Below are 16223 nucleotides of genomic sequence, written 5' to 3'. Positions count from 1 at the left end.
TTTTTGAGACAGGGTCTCGCTATGCAGTTCAGGATGGGCGTGGGCTCACCTCGTGGCCCAGGCTGGTCTTGACCTTGCAAGGATTCCCTTACCTCAGCCTCCGGAGTGCTGCGATGACAGCTGTGCGCCACCACGCCTGGCCAGATTTTTTTTCTAATTCCCATTTTTGACCACATTAACCAATGGAAAGCAGGTTTTATACAATTAATTTACAGCTGCACATATGGTTGGCTACATACCCGTCTCGCTACATCTCTAAAAAGGCGTAAACTTACAATCATCCTTTTTATTACTTAGTTCAGGGGATGGAAAACTTTTTGTGTCAAGGGCAATGTAACAAATGTTTTAAAGAGAAAAACAGCCTCGCACGAGTGAGTGATCCTTGATGCTGTTTGCTAATAAAACTTTATTTACAAAAACAAATGGGAGTCACACTTGGCTTAAGGAGCGTAGTCTGTTGCTGGATGATTTCATGCAGCACACATGTATCCACCACATCATTACCTGCCCGGCATACAGTAATTTTCAAGGCTAACTCCCCGGCCACGTTGCCCCCGGCCATTTGCTTGTCACGTGCCCTACATACCATTTATCTATTTGCCCGTGCTTGGCAAATTCCTCGAACTAATCTAATTCCTTCATGCATGGAGTCAGCGAGCGGCGTCTGCCAGGGTCCTCATCGGGGCTGACCACCACCCACCAGCGGCACGCAGGGCGCCAAGGGCCTCAGAAAGCCTCCTCCTGGCATCCAGTCCTGCACACTTTGAGCCTGGAAAACAAATATTGCAAAGTGAAAGCTGAGAAGGTTTGTGACTGGGGCTGTGTTAATGTCTTCTCTGGGTGACAGGAACCAGGAAATGAAAGGACACGGCAGGAGTGTTACAAAATGTACCCCAGGCTGGTGGGAACAGAAGAAGGGGGGCCAGAAAGATCCCCTTTCCCCACCCCACCCCTGCCCCAGCGTCCCAGGTTAAGGACAAATGGTAGCCTGGGGACAGCGTTTCCAGCATCCGTGTAGATGGAGGACTTCTGCCCAAGGATAGAAAGAGCTCCCGCAGAGCAGAGAGAAATAAAGAGCCCACGGGGCAGGAGCGGAAGAGAAACACAGAAGCAAGTAAACATGCCCGGCGGCCAGCCTCCTTGGTGATCTGGTGGCTGTGAATGAAAATGAAACCGCACGTCCACCGGTCAGCTGGACACGGGCAGCACTGAGGGGCAGCGTGCGGAGGAAGGTGTGGGGAATGAGGCTCTGACTCCACCAAGGGTGGCGGGGGAAGCTGGGACAGATTTTCAGGAAGAGGATTTACAGTGTCCAGGACAACTGAAAATTCCCCTGTGTCTACAAGTCTGCAGTTCCATAATCTGTCTTCCTTAGAGAAATGGCCACACACAGACACGAAGAATTTGGGCTAAGAGGGTCTGGGACTCAGCCTCCGTACCCCCAGGGTTAGGCCGCCTGCGGTGGTCTCTGCCCCTCCAACCCCTGTCACCACCTGGAGCCTGCTACGGCGCCGCCCTCTACCAGACTCAGAGCAGGGCTGGCCCCGCGGGAGCAGAGTGGCCGACTGACCCCTTGTCCCCGGCGCCTTACAGCTGGCCCGCCAGCCCTCTGGGCTCTCCGGGGCCCGATTTTATTTGGAATTTTTCACTCAGATCTAGAAAGGTGCACAGGACCTGGGTGAGACCCGGAGGAATCCTCAGAAGGGAGCACCCCTGGGTGGTGGCTGCCACACCAAGGAGCAGAGCGTTCTGGGCCCCTGGAAGCTCCTCTCAGGTGCCATGTAGTCCTGACCTTCCCGGGCAACCAGGGCAACTGAGGGGGTCGAGGTTGTCACCTCTGCCTCTAGCACCTGCCTGGGTGGAATCTGAGGGACTGTGTGTGGGTCCCCACTCTCCCTGTGCTGCTGTCATCGAGGGTCACCCCTAAGGCTGCGCTGTCTGGTGGCTGCGAATCACCCATCTTCAGCTGGGGTGGCAGCCTGCGACTCGGTGCCTGGCTTCACTCACTTTTGCTGCTCGCTAGGGGCCTTCGGTGAAGCGTCCCCCAAATGTGACAGTCGCCCAGCGCGCCAGTGTCACTGCCAGTCACGTGGCTGCGATCCCAGAGCGCTGGCACACTGCACGCCCCTCCTGGCCACAGGTCCGAGCCCCGCCGCAGCTCCACACTGGACAACCCGGTCATTCCGTGGGTCTCCTGCGGCTGTTCCGGCGGGTGCATGGTGGTTGTCTGGTTTCGGCTTCATTTGCGTCCCCTGATGGCGAGGGACGTTCCACACTGCTCAGGGCTTTGCCTTTCATTTACTGGACAGTGTGTCACAAAGCAATTTCAATGTTTCTGTATTAGATCACACTATCAACCGGGATTCTCCAGGGAAAGAAACCGACAGAGCGTGTGTGTGTGTGTGTGTGTGTGTGTGTGTGTGTGTGTATGCACGTGCTTTTTAATTTTTAAAGGAATTGGTTGATGCCCTTAGCGAGTTGTCAAACCTGAGATGGCGGGCAGGCTGGCAGCTCAGGCAAGACTTCTACGCTGCGGCCTGGACTACAGGCAGAATCCCTTCTTCTGCAGGAAACTTCCGTCTTTACGCGGTAGGCTTTCAACTGTTTGGATGAGGCCCACCGCTCTAGGGAGGGTAATTTCTTCCACTTAGAGTCCACTCACGGGAGAGGCTGAGCATCCCACCGAAAACCTTCGCACAGCTGTAGCCCAGTGTTTGTCCAAATGATGGCACTGTGCCCTGGCCAAGGTGGCACAGGGGTGTTTATGCTGCTCACAACTCTGTGCCTGTTTACACGCACACACACACACATGCAGATGTTCAGTATGTGCAGTATGTGGGTTTGCAGACGGGTGGACGGGTGGTGGGGAGGCAGGCAGGGGGCTCCCGTCTTCCAGCTTATTTCCCCCCGGGCTGTGGGTCCCAGTGTCTGTCTGCACTCGCCATCCCCCGTAGGGGCCTCCCAAGGCCAGGCAGACTTCCTGGTCCTCCCCCTCCTCCAGACTGGGCAAGCACAGGCCTTTACCCTCGCAGCCGGGTCAGTAACTCCTGGCAACTTCTCCCTGAGGCTTCACCTGTCCAGCCGGTCCCCGGGGCCCCCAGAGAGGGAAGGATGGGAAACTCTGTGGCCAGCCGCACAGGTGGTCCCTCCCCAGTGGACCCCTAGTCTCCTGTAGCAGACTGTGTTTCTGAAGTGGAAGGGAGAGGCGCGAGGTGAGGCTGGCTCTGGGCTCTTCAGAGACTGTGGTTCCTCTTGGTCCTCCAGGGTCACCTGCAGGCAAGGCCGAGAGAAGGGTCCTGGGGTTTGCTGCTGCCCCAGAGGGTGAGGCCGCTTGAGGAGACTGAGGAGCAACCCAGCCTCACTCAGTGAGGGGTGAAGGGCAGGTAGAAAATGTCCCCTGCCTGTGTCTCCCTGTCACCCTCAGCCCTAAATCCATTGACGCTGTATGCTGGGTAAACCCAGAAAAGCCTCTTTCCCGAACTGGGTCCTGTTTCTCCTCTTTAAAGTGAGGCCGGGCGTGGGGTGGGGCCACACCAGGAGCCTCAGGTCAATTAGACACAGACGGTGTCATCTGTGCCCCAGAGTCCCGGAGCGCCGTGGGGTCCCGCCCAGCCAGCTCTCATCCCGACCCCCGTCCATCTGCCACCCAAGTCCAGGCTCTGTGGGGAGACAGGCGGACACTGTCCCTGGAGCCCAGCGCTGAGGCTGTAGGGCAGCCAGGCTCTTCTTGGGTGAAACCAAAGTGGACGGGCAGCCGTTACCCTGCTGGGCTGCCTCTGTCAGCCAAGGGCGGTGGCCATTTGCCAGTCTCCTGCCTTTGTCCAGGTCAGAGTTGGATCTTGTTCAAATAAACTCAAAGGCCAAGTGGATAATTAAAGCAATGACTGGAGATTTTGGCAGCAGCAAATAACACCAGAACAGCCTTAGGTGTCAGGATAGTTGGCCCATCTCCAGTCTGCTCTGAAGTTGGTTCCCACCGTATGACCTGAGCAAAGGAAAAGAAATCCAGTCCTCGGCATGGCTGTGCCCAGCCTGTGTGTCTGGCTTCTCAGCCTCTGCTGGTAACTTTCCTGCATGTGTGGCTTGCATTCCTGCCCCAGTGCCTTTGCATGTGCCATCTCCTGGGAAACAGAGCCAGCTGAGGAGCCAAGTACAAGGAGCACATTTGAGGGGAGATCTCAGGAAGCACCCAAGACAGGGAAGGAAGCAAATAAACTCATGTATCAAACTAGTCATGGCTGGGGCCAAGTGGGCCTCCATCCCAGTGGGTAACTCTTGGAGACTTGAGAGGGTGTTATCCGAGCTCTTAGGAACTTCTAGCTTAGTCTGCATCCAGAAACAAACTGAAGCTCTCTGGGCGTCTTTGGCAGGTAAGAGCCATCCATCTAGGGGCACCAGCAGCGGCTTCTACGGATGTTTACTAGTTCCTCATCCTTGTCAAGCAGACTCCTATATGCTCTTGAGAACCCCTGCAGGAAAGCCTCTGCTGGTCCTCCTGACTCACCTTGTGCTGCCCTGATCTTTACACGAACTTCTAACGTTTGCATTGGTCTTGGGGGTAATAATTGCTCTTTTACACCACTTCCCTGACCCACTGCTGTGTGGATCTAGTGAGAGGACATGCTGGCGTCATGAAGCCCAGTGTCCACTCTAGTGGCCTCTCTGAACTAGTTACGTCTGTGTGCCCAGCGTCTGGCCTTTGGGAGTCTACTGGTCTCAATTCTTTCTCCCCAGAGGCTCATTTACCCTGATGCTACCAGGGCAAACACCAGCCCACCTGCCGGGTGCCAGGCACTGTGCTCTGTGCTCACACAGCCTTGTGGATCGGTAGGGAAACTGAGGTAAGGTGTGGTGAAGGCAGTGGTCAAGGACTCACAGTGCTTCAGTGGTGGGACTGGCCTCTGCCCGTTGCCTGCATGTGCACGCCTGACTGACCCCGCGGCTGGGGCCCCCTCCCTCCTGTCTCCTCCAAGGTGGCTCTGATGCCCTGGACCCACTCAGCTGCAGGATGGCTGCAGCTGCTTCCCAGAAGTGCCTCCGAGCCTTTTTTTTTTTTTCTCAAAAACCTCAACACACAGACAAATCCCACATCATAAAGGCTGAGTAGGTTTCAGAGGTAAGAGCTTCGTTCCAAAGGTCATGGCTTCATGAGTTATGTTTATTAGAGCTTATTTTAAATTGGTTCCCGAACCCCATGAAAGGTGGGAAGTCTTAAAATTACTTCTCCCAAAACTGGCGCCACCTTGCCTGGAAACTCTCTGACCTGCCTCATAAGGAATTATTAATTATGATTTGTTTTTGTAATTGTCCACTTGGAATCTGGGATGACACATGCTGTAACTTGTCTGTCCTTTAAGGGAAGGAATCAAAGTTTGCGGAAATCAGTTATATTTAACTAGTGGAATTTTTTGGGCCCAGCCCTGGGTTTGCTGTGTGACCTTGGCAAACCCTGTTTGCTCTCTGGGCCTCTGGTTTTCCAGTGGTAGAAGGAAAAATGCACATTAACAGGGATCAGAGGATTTAAAGTATTTATTTCCCTGACCATGAGTCTGTCACTGGCACAAAAAGGTTTTAAGGTATACAAGCATGGGCATTTTACAAATTGCATTTTTATTTGGGCTTTTAAAATTTAAAAATATTAACAACATTTCATTTGTAGATGCCCACATTTAGGCTGTTGTTCTGGAATGGTCCACAGGGAGGACGAATTCTGCTTCACATAATCACTCAGGCATCCCGAGTAATGGCTCGGTCATATTTAATATGTAATTCCAAGGTCACTTTGGACATTAACATCCATCCAGTAGTCAAGAGCGGAGAGATGGAGGAGGAGGAACCCTTGCCCTACCATCTCAGTGCAGAATGACAGACAAGTCACAAGGCACGGGCCTTACAATTTGATTGGCTAGAGCTGGTCACATGGTTCTACCTGGTGCAATGGCAGTTGGGAAATGTAGTACCAACCAGGCAACTACTTACCTATAGCAAATCTATACTTTGGAGGAAGAATATGAGTCTTTGGTGGATCCTTGACCATCTCAACCTCAGTAGTCTCTTTTTAAACTGAGTAACATTTTTTATTTTTTAGTACCAGTAATTGAACTCAGGACCTTGTGCTTACCAGGTAGGCACTTGTGCTGCTGAGCTATATTCCTAGTTTTTTTTTTTTTTTTTTTTTTTTTTTTTTTTTGTGCTACTGGGGATTGAACTCACAACCTCGCACTTGCCAGGCAGGCGCTTATGCCACTGAGCTAAATCCCCAGCCCTTATATTCCCAGTTTTAAATGAATAACTTTTCAGGAACAGTCTGTCACCTTACTTATCCATGAATTACAATGTAATGTACAATTTTCTGTAAGTGGAAGGACTCATTCTACACAATATTGAGATTTGCTTCATACAGGAAGGAATGCAGATAGTCTGATATTGGCAGAAGAATAGACAGATCAGTGGACCAGAATAAAGAACCCCAAAACAGAGCCTCAGCAGATGTGCCCACCGACTTTTGACAAAGATATGAAAGCCCTTCAATACATAGGACTGGGCATCAAACATCTCTGTGTAAGGAAAAAGTCACTCAAAAGGAACTGTTAATGCAGGAACATAAACTAATTAGGAAAAACCAGGAGAAAATCAACTCAGGATCTCAGGCTCGGCAAGGAACCGCTAGACTGCACACTAAAAACTTGATTCATCACAGGCAAACGCACAATAAAAAATGTTTGCTCTGTGAAAGGCCTGTTAAGAATCTGAAAAGGCAAGCTATGGACTGGGGGAAAATATTTGCAAACTGCATATCTGACAAAGAGTTAGTGTCTAGAAGGTGCCAGGATGCTTTCAACTCAGCCACTGAAAAAAATTCAAGCAGAAAATGAGCAAATGATAGGCAGACCCATTTCACCGAAGAGGACACACAGAGGTAAATGTCACATGAAACCTGTCCCGTCCTCAGCCACGGGGAAAGCCACAGCTGGGAGAAATGTCCCTGTGTTCCTACAGGGAGCGGAAAAGGGTTGGGAGTTCTGGAAAATGCGTGGCTTGCAACCCGCCCTGGGATGGAGTGTTCGCACTCCTGGGCCCAGAAACGGTAGAGTTTCTAGAAAAACCAGCTACAAATGCTGGTACACATGTGTCATCCCAGCAGCCGGAGGCTGAGGCAGGATTGTAAGGTCAAGCCCAGCCTGGGCAACTAAGTGACTGAGACTCTAAAAACGGAGAAGAGCTGGGGATGTAGCTCAGTACAAAGGTCTGGGTTCCATCCCCCATGCAACAAACAGCAGCCACAGCTCCCCCAAAATCTGAGCACAAATGTTCAGAAAAGTTGGTTCATACAAGGCAAGAACTAGCCCCGAGGAAATAGCCCCGAGGCCCTCATACAGCAAATAACGAAAGAAACAGGGCACATCCGAGCCACCCATCGGCTCCGCTCAGCCACAAGCAGGACTGCAGGGCTGGCACCCAGGACGTTTGAGTGAAGCCTCAGGGACTCGTGCTGAGAAAGCCCAACCCGAAGGTTACGTACGGTGTGATTCCATTTATAGAGCGTTCTAGAAACCACACAATTATAGAAATGGAGAAGAGATTAGTGGCTGCCCCGGGTCGGGGCAGGGTCGGGGGGAATGGGTTTGCCTGTGACCGTGCAGCCCTGAGGTCTCTGAGAATAGAACTCTGTGAGTCTCCGCGGTGTCACTGTGGCCACCTGGCTGAGAGGCTGCACGTAATTTCACTGGCTTCGTCTCCGAGGCAGCTGGGGCAGCTGGGGCAGGGCGAGCGGTCTCTGTTTGCATCGCTGGTGGCCTGTGACTCCCAGCAGCCCCAGGAGAGCACATCTCATCACGGTGCTCTCCACCGAGGGGTGGCTTCGTGTCCTGAGCGTGAAGGCACCGAGGGAGTCCTGGTCATCACAGGGAGCACAGAATCGGCCCTGTGCGGGGACATCCTGGGTACACAGGTCAGTGTGCTGCCCATGGCCCCCCCAGCTTAGGCCTCAGTTTTCCCAGCTATGAGGCCCCGTTTCTAGGTTGCCATGGAGACACGATGACCCCCCACGCCCCCAGGGAGCACAGTGCTTGCTGGTGGTCACTGCTCGGTGAACGCGGTTGGGATTTTCCAGGGCTGCAGAAAAGCCCGTGGCAGGCGGTGGCCCAAGGTCTCCTCTCCTGGCCCCTCCAGGGACTCGGGGCCGGGGGCTCCTCTCTCGAGGTGCAGTGTCTCGAGGCTGGCTGGGTGTCGCTGGCTCCCTGGACCTGGCGGGAAGAAGACACTGATGCAGGGGCCTGGGCTTCTCGTGGGGAGCCACAGCCCAGCGCCACCTGTCTGGACGAGGCAGAGCAGGGCCGCGTGAGGCCGAGTTCCCACTCCCCAGACACCCCACCTGTCCCGAGCAGCAGGCTCTGCAAGGTCCCTCCTCGTCCCAGGACCAAAGAAAGCCAAGGCCCAGAGAGATGCTCAGACTTGACCAAGATCACATAATAGAGGTGTCGGAGCTGAGGCCCGGGCCCTGGTCCGGCCGACTGAGACCCAGGGTCCCTTTCTCCATGAGGAGCAACCTCGCTGGACGTGGACAGCTCTGCCTTCTTCTAGCCCATTCTGCTGAGCCGGTCTTGGGATATTTATTTATTTGTTTTGTTTTTTCAGACAGGGTCTCGCTATGTAGCTCAGGCTGGCTTTGAGCTCACTATGTCGTCCAGGTTGGCCTTGAGCTCATGGGGATCCTCCTGCCTCAGCCTCCTCCTGAGTGCTGGGATTTTAGGTGTGAGCCACCACACCCAGCTTTTGGGATTTTTAAACACTAAGTGCGCGGCTTCCCAAGGTGCACTGCCCAGTGGGTTGTGGAGATTTGGTCTTCAGGCTCAGTAACCTGGGGTCCAGGGAGTGTTCCAGGAGGACCGGGGTGATCCCTTGCCCACCCTGGCCCGGCAGGCGGTGGAGGCTGGGCGAGGCGCAGGGTGATGGGGTAGAAATGATTTCCTTTTGAGTAACAGCATTTACTGAAAAGCAATTCTGCTTTCGACACAGAAGTTCACCACCATGCAGGCGAGCGCCTAAAATACCTTCCCGGGCCAACCGCAGCGGCCTCCGTGCTGCCTGCCTCCGCCCCGGACGGTTTCAATTTGGTGTTGAGGGAAAATCAAATACCACAACCTTGGGAGGTGAGGCGGGGCCGGGTGGCACCCACCACAGACCCGGGCCCACGGTGGCTCCCACCACAGACCCCGGGCCCACAGTGGCTCCCGGCTGTTACTGGAAAGACAGTGCACACACTCAGAGCGAAACCAGCCGCCCGGCAACTTCTCTGCCCTTTTACAAGAAAATGAAAGTGATTGTGCCTGTGGTGAGCAGCCCAGGGAGCTGCTCCGCGGCCGGCCCTGTCACCCCTCTGCTGGCACTGCTGTCCTTTCAATGGCTTGATTTATTCCAGTGCCAAAACTCTGCCCCGCACACGGGAGAGGGACGCCCACCCGCCCCAGGTGGTGCAGCCCCAGGAAGGTGGCTGGCGGGGAGGGATGGGCCTCAGGCAGGACGGGCCGTGTGGGGGGCCGAAGACCAGCACCCCCACCCCAGGCTGACCTCACTCACCCCAGACCCCGGAAAATTCCCACCTCTGTCCTGTGCTGTCTGTGTGATGATGGGAGAGTGACTTTGCCTCTCTGTGCCTCAATTTCTCACCTTTTAAGACGGGGATAACAACAGAAAGTGGTCATGACCTTTCTTTGCTAAAACCCTCCCATGGCTGCCAGGTCACTTGGTGCAAAAACCCAAGTTCCCTCCGAGGCTGGCCAGGCCCTCCAGTCAGTCCTCAGCTCCTATTGCCACCTCGTCACCTTCCAGCCTGCCTCATTCCCCCCACCCAGGGCTTCTGTTCCTCCAATGTGCTAGATACTACTGGCCCCAGGGCCTTTGCACTAGCTGCTCCCTCTGCCTAACTCATCCTTCTTCCAGAAGCCTGGGCCTGCTCTGATTTCCCGTCTCCCTTGCTCCCCAGGGCCCCTTGTCTTTTATCTGAGTTCTCTGCACAACGCTTACTCCTACAAGACATTATACTCTGGGGCTCCCACCCTCCATTCTACAAACTCCAGAACCATAGAGTGCAGTTCTTCATAAAGTCTTCAGACATCGACACAGTAGGAGCTCATGCAAGTTTGTTGAGTAAGTGTGGGTCTGTGTGCAAGCAAGGAAGGGAGAGGGTGTCGACAGTTCAGCGTGGGGCGGAGGACTTGTGTACAGACTGGCACCAGCTGTGCACCGAATGCCTGCAGATCTCCTTCCGTGGAAGCCTGCATTTGCGGGGTGTGGAGTACTGGAGATTAAACTCTCACACTGAGCTACATTCCTCAACCTGGTTTTTATGTTTATGTTCTATTTTGAGACAGAATCTTGTTAAGTTGCTAAGTTGCTCAGGCTGGCCTCAAACTTGAGATCCTCCTGCCTCAGCCTCCCAGAGTGCTGGGAAGACAGATGTGTGCCACCACGCCCGGCTGGAAGGCTGCTTGTGACAGGTGCAGACCCAGGTGGGAAGACCTTTGGGCCACAGCTTTGCACCAGTCTGTGGGCTCCCGGTGGCTGGGCTGTGGCCCTGGTGACCTGGAGTCTGTCTGAGAGGCGTGGCTGGGGGAACCTCAGCCCTCAAGAGGGGCTGTGGCTTTGAGGCTGGAGACCTGGGTCTCCCCGGCCCCATCGCCTCCCAGAACAGGAAAGGCCTGAGCACTGGAGAGGAGCTTTCTCCATGCTCTGCTTCTGGAAAGTTCTGTCAGAAAGGGAGGTGTTTGAGGAGTTGCTGGGCAGGGGAGGGGTCTGAGACCAGGCTCCCAGCCAGGTCCTGGGAAGGCGGCCTTTGGGAGGAGTCAGTCCCGGGCTCCCTGCAGGCCTGCCCACGACCTCAGGGAGGTTCAGCCCTGCCTGCCTCAGTTTCCCTGTTCACACTTCTCAGAGAAGCCAAGGAGTCTGGCATGAACAACCCAGGAGAACCCTGGCTCTTCCCAAACCCCCTCTGTGCCCAGGATGATACCCCCCCACCTGCAGGCCCGGGCTGGGCCCGTTTCTTGTGCGCCCGCCCTGCTGCCCTGCCTGCCACCCGCTTCAGAGCTGCCTCCGTGCAAACTGCAAAGCAGGGCCCAGGTGAGACACTGGTGACCGTATCTTTGAGACCCGGAGCAGACCTGGAGGAGCTGCCCCAGGCTAAGTCCCCTCTGGAGATGGGTTTGCTGTGGCCCTCGAAGTATTTTTAAGAACTGAGTCAGGGGCTGATATTTCAAACATGAGGCTGTTCTACCTAAAACCCATTTCTCTGGATCCTCTTGGCACACAGGAAGATCTGGCCCACCGCAGGGAGCTGGAAAGGGGTCCCAGATCAGAGCAGCCTGTAGCAGTCACTCTCCTGCTTACCAGTCCTTGCTTGGTTCATTTTCTTCATACAAGTTGCCTGCCAGGGTCTTGAAGTATGAATAGGAGTTTGCCAGCTAAAAAGGAATAAAAAGGAATTCCAGGAAAGAGGAATAGCGCGCATCAGGGAGACTCATCTATTCAATATTCACTCTACAAGTCACCGATCAGTGCTGACTGTATGCACTGGGCAGAGAGCGGGAAGCCAGGTGGATCCACGTCCTGGCCGCAGCCTAGGGGTTCTCAGTCAGGAGCAGTTTTTAGTTGCTCTAGAGACACCTGGCTCTGGGTGGGGGTACCGAGCTCACTGGACAGTGCTCAGGGCGCCCAGGCAGGATCCAAGGCCGAGACCCCGCAGCAGGAGCCTGACACCAACTGGACAGGCCAGGCAGTACAGACTTCGCACCCCACTCAGCTCCCAGGGCTGGGCCAGAGGGGACCACAGCTGCCTGCACAGGGGCCACCCGAGACGGCAGACGAAGAAGCCAGACAGCACGGTCTCCGAGGGGTTGGCCCAGGGTCTCCAACCTCTCTTGCGAGGGTCCTGGAGCTCCTTGGAAATGACAATGGCCTCTGACTGTCTTCTGTTATTCAATCAACAAATATTTCTTCAGAAAGGACCTCTCCAGGGTCAGCTGCCACAAGTCGTGTGGCACATGGTGGGTGCAAGGACGGTATGGGCAGAGAAAGAATGGAAGGGGTAAAGGAGGAAACAAGCCTAGCAGGTGAGTGCCATCACCGAGCGCCAGCTGTGTGCTGGGCCCCTCCCGTGTATGAGCGTTCTACAGATCCAGAGGCGGGCCAGTGACCACCCCAGTCCAAAGCCAGCAGGCCCAGTGCCTGCCGGGTTCCGGCTGTGCCCACTGCTTTGGTGCTGTGTGTGCTCTGACCCGGGCCATTGTGCCGCCCCCTGGCAGGCAGCTGCCGTCACTTTGCGACAGGACGACAAGGAGACCAAGGCTCAGACAGGGAACGCCACTTCACCAAACTCACACAGCGCCAGCCTTTCCGAACAGCAGTCCTGTCCCCTGGAGCCCTGACTGCGGCCCCTGGAGTGCTACCAGTCCCGGAGTGGGGCAGGGAAGGTGGCTAGGGAGCTGCGCCCCCGAGATCTGCAGGGGGAGCTGGGGTCCTGGGTGGGCAGACGGGTAGGCAGCTTCCGCCCCGTGGGCTGCACCCCCGCCAGCGCAGCCCGTCCAGAGGTGCCCCACGGGCTGACAACAGCCCTTTGTGTGGATGCCCGGGGGAGGGTGAGGCAGGTGGCACCGTGCTCCACCATCCTGGCTAAGCAAGCGCAGCTCAGGCTCCCGAGGGTGTGTGTGTGTGTGTGTGTGGGGGGGGCGCGTGCATGCCAGCGTGCGTGCGTGCGTGCGTGCGTGCATGCGTGCGCATGCGCTCTGGTCCATGCTGGCTCACACCATGGCTTCCAGCTCTCGTGCCCACGCATGCGCACTTCCGTGGCTGCGAGTCCGAGCTGGGCTGCAGCTTGGCGTCCACCCCTCATCGCCAGCTCTAACCGCCTGCGGTGTCCGCCTGGGAGCTGCTGGTCACCTGCACCATGGGCCTCGCCTGTGCCCGGTCGCGGCTGAGATGCTGCCACAGCGGGCGCGCTGGGCTGGCAGGGTTTCGTGGCCAGGCCTCAGCTGCAGGTGAGGCAGGGCTGCCGGTGAGCGCCCCTGGCGCGGGGCCACTGTGGGGTGGCAGGGTGCCTCGCGTGGGACCAGAGCCTCGGCTCCGCGTTCTGCAGAGCAGGCACCTGAGGCAGGTGGGGGGAAGCTTCTGGGCTGGGAGTCTGGGACCGAGTCCTAGTGAGAGTGGACACTGCTCTGCCTCCTTGGCCCCCTGCGTCTCCCCAAGTCCCTTCCTGTCCCCAGGTCCTGGTGGGGCCTGTGCTGAAGACAGGGATCTTGGAGTCCAGACAGCAACCAAGACTCTGAGGCTGAGGACTTGGGTTCGAATTCTGCCTCTGCCGCTGAACAGCTGTGTGGCCTTGGGGAATCGCTTCGGCTCTCTGAGCCCATTTCCTCATTCGCTGCCAAGTGGGATTGAGGTCGCGTGTTCCCCAGGGCTGCAGCACCAGCCAGCCTCGTAACAGCAGCATCCGGCATCCGTTGCATGACACATCACTGAGTGTGTCCTCACTGCGGTCCTGGTGCCTGGGCACGAAAGTAGGACCTTGGAGAGTTGTGTTGGGGACAGCATCCTGCAGGTGGGGGTCATGCAGTGTGTCCTCAGCGACTCGGGCTTAAAAGGCGCCAGGCTCCCGGTGGATATGGGATCCCCTCCCTTCCTGCAGTTCTGCCCAGCTTCCTGGTCTGCTCAGCCATCAGGCCTGGACCCCAGCCTCCAGCATCAGCCTCGGGGGCTCATGCAGGAGCTCTTGGGAGGGACTGGTGACTCAGTTTCCCTGCCTTCCTGCAATGGACCCACAGGCTTCCCTGCTATTTCTGGATATTCCTTGATACTGGGGCCTGGCACCCCACTTCAGGGACAGCAAATGACCTCCTGGGTGGAACAAGACCCTTGGCATCCCTGACAGAACGTCTCGCAGGAATCCCCAGGTCTCTGTGCAGATCAGAGCTGTTCACTGGGTGTGGGTGTGGGTGTGGGTGTGTGGGTCCTGGCGATTGCACCCAGGGCCTTCACAGCCAGCTGTACCCCTGCCCCTTTTTATTTCACTGTGAGCTGAGGTCCTACTAAGCCTCTAAATTGCTTGGGCTGGGCTTGAGCCTGTGGTTCTCCTGCCTCAGCCTCCCAGGCTGCTGACATTATAGGTGCGCACCGGCACTCCTGACTGAAGCCCACATCCATGTCCTGTTTGTCCTCGGATGAACACATGGGCCGTCTCTGCCCCTTGGCTGGTATCAGTAGAGCGGCTGTGGACCTGAAGTGGCCAATGTGTCCCGAGACTCTGGATAAATATCCCTGGGGAGACTGCTGGGCCATTGTGCTCAGTGACATAGCAAGTCACAGAAGGACAATGCTATGATTCCAGTAGGGGGAATGCGGGCTGTTGGCTGCCAGGACCTGGGGAGAGGAGGCCATAGGGAGCTGCTATTTCATGGGTATGAAGTTTCAGTCATGGAGGTTGATTACATTCTAGGAGTCTGCTGTGCAACTTCATGCCTGTAGTTAACCACACTACAAGACACTTCTTAGATTAAAAATATATATATTGGCTTTTATCATTCTGGTGTTATTGGGGAGGGGTTGTGAAGTCTGGAGCAGTAACAGCCACAGTGAGTCAATGAGGAGAACCAGCCAGGGAATAAAGCCCAAGCCCAGACCTGGGTCCTCACGGGCGCCTCTGAGCGGTGCCATTAACCAGTCCCTGAGATAACAAGATTCTTTATTTAAAGCCGTTTTAGGCTGAGTGTGGAGAGCACTGGATCACGCTGGCAAGCCTGTAGCTAAGATGTTGCTCCTAAATTGCCCTTGCTGTCCCACAGCCGCCTCTCGGTCACACACAGGACCCTCACCCCGCTGCCAGGAAGGCTGGAGGCCCGTGTCCTGGTCACATCCTGGGTGCCCACCGGACTGGAGGCCTCGGCTGTGAGACCTGCTGGAAACCAAGGCTGACACCCAAGCAAGAAAAGACGCCACCAGGAGAAGCTTGTGCCCTGCGACTCCGCTGTGGGGGGCCTCGGGTTCCTCCTCCAGGCAAACTGGCGCCGCTGCCGCACCTCCCACAGAGCACCGGGCCTGGGGACCCTCCAGCGTGAGGCCCACACCACCCCCAGCGTCCCTGGGCTCGCAGGTACCCGAAGGCCCTGCGGTCCCCACACAGGTTGAGCAACGCCGCCGTGGACGTTTCCAGCTCGCGCTGACCGTGATTCACCTACTTCCCCTCACGTTTGTTGGGCTGCGGGTGACTTGTCATCTTTTAGGGGACATCATGACCTTTCTGGCGACCTCTCCATGACGCGTTCCTGAGTCACCCTGAGATAGCATCTCATTCACCTCTGTCCCCAAAACCCCTGCCCTCGTTTTCCGATGGAAACAAGAACCTTGGCGACAGCTGCCAACCCCGACCCTGCCATGCCTGCTGCACGTGTGATCACTTCCAGGAAGGCCCCGTGCAGAGGCCACATGAGGACAGCAAAGCCCGGAACTGGCTGGGAGAGGAGCCCCGGTGTGAACCTCGGCGGTTGGGGGTAGAAAGTCAGTGATGCTGGACACTTAGCCAAGCACTTTGGGAGGTGAGAAGTTACGAAGGAGGAGCTCGGGAAGGGTTTAAGAATCCCAGTTCATTGCTTCGACCAGCAGATCCCCCTGCCGTAGACACCGTGGACAGGTGCTTTTTACAGGTGGAAGGGACGTGAACAAACGGGTCCCTGCCCCGCCAGGATCACAGTTTAGTGAGTGCAGTCAATCAATATCAACCAATAATCAATCAATCTATCTATCTGGGATTTGATCGTTTGAAATGGAGGCCCGTTGGTGCCAGTAATTAGCAGAACCATGCACGGCCCTGGGGTAGGGAGAGCAGGGCCATTCTGGACTTCTCGGATCCCATGTAATGTTTGAAGAAAGAGCTTACTCTGAGCCCCACTCAGAGGGTGGACGAGGACACGTGACCTCACAGCTCCCGTGTAGCCGCTGACCCTGAATCCCATCCCTGACCCCAGCCTGGTCCTTGGCAGTGTGTGACTTAGGGCAGCACCTGTCCTCGCTGTCCCCCATTTCCTCGTCTGGACTCGGGGACAATGGGCCTGCCCAGGGTCACAGTGGAGAGGCAAGGAGGTGGCACATGGGTACTAAAAGGGATTCCTGGTTCCGCTCCTTGACCTGTGGCACATGTTGGCCTCCAGAGAGGCCGAGGACAGAGTCCCGGATTCACA

General features: G+C 56.1%; 1 long non-coding RNA gene across 1 annotated transcript; it reads left to right on the top strand.

Annotated features, from left to right (window-relative positions):
- The first annotated feature begins 8804 nt into the window (after nt 1-8804).
- Nucleotides 8805-15297, top strand: LOC134475972 (uncharacterized). Its single transcript, XR_010047321.1, has 3 exons — nt 8805-10149; nt 10374-13031; nt 13257-15297. It is a non-coding gene; the product is annotated as an uncharacterized LOC134475972 (long non-coding RNA).
- Nucleotides 15298-16223: the final 926 nt, after the last annotated feature.

This window comes from Cavia porcellus, unplaced genomic scaffold (genome assembly GCF_034190915.1).
Source record: "Cavia porcellus strain 051 isolate PalLab524CR breed Dunkin Hartley unplaced genomic scaffold, mCavPor4.1 scaffold_5, whole genome shotgun sequence".
NCBI classification, from domain to species: domain Eukaryota; kingdom Metazoa; phylum Chordata; class Mammalia; order Rodentia; family Caviidae; genus Cavia; species Cavia porcellus.
This window is presented reverse-complemented; position numbering and strand designations above follow the sequence as displayed.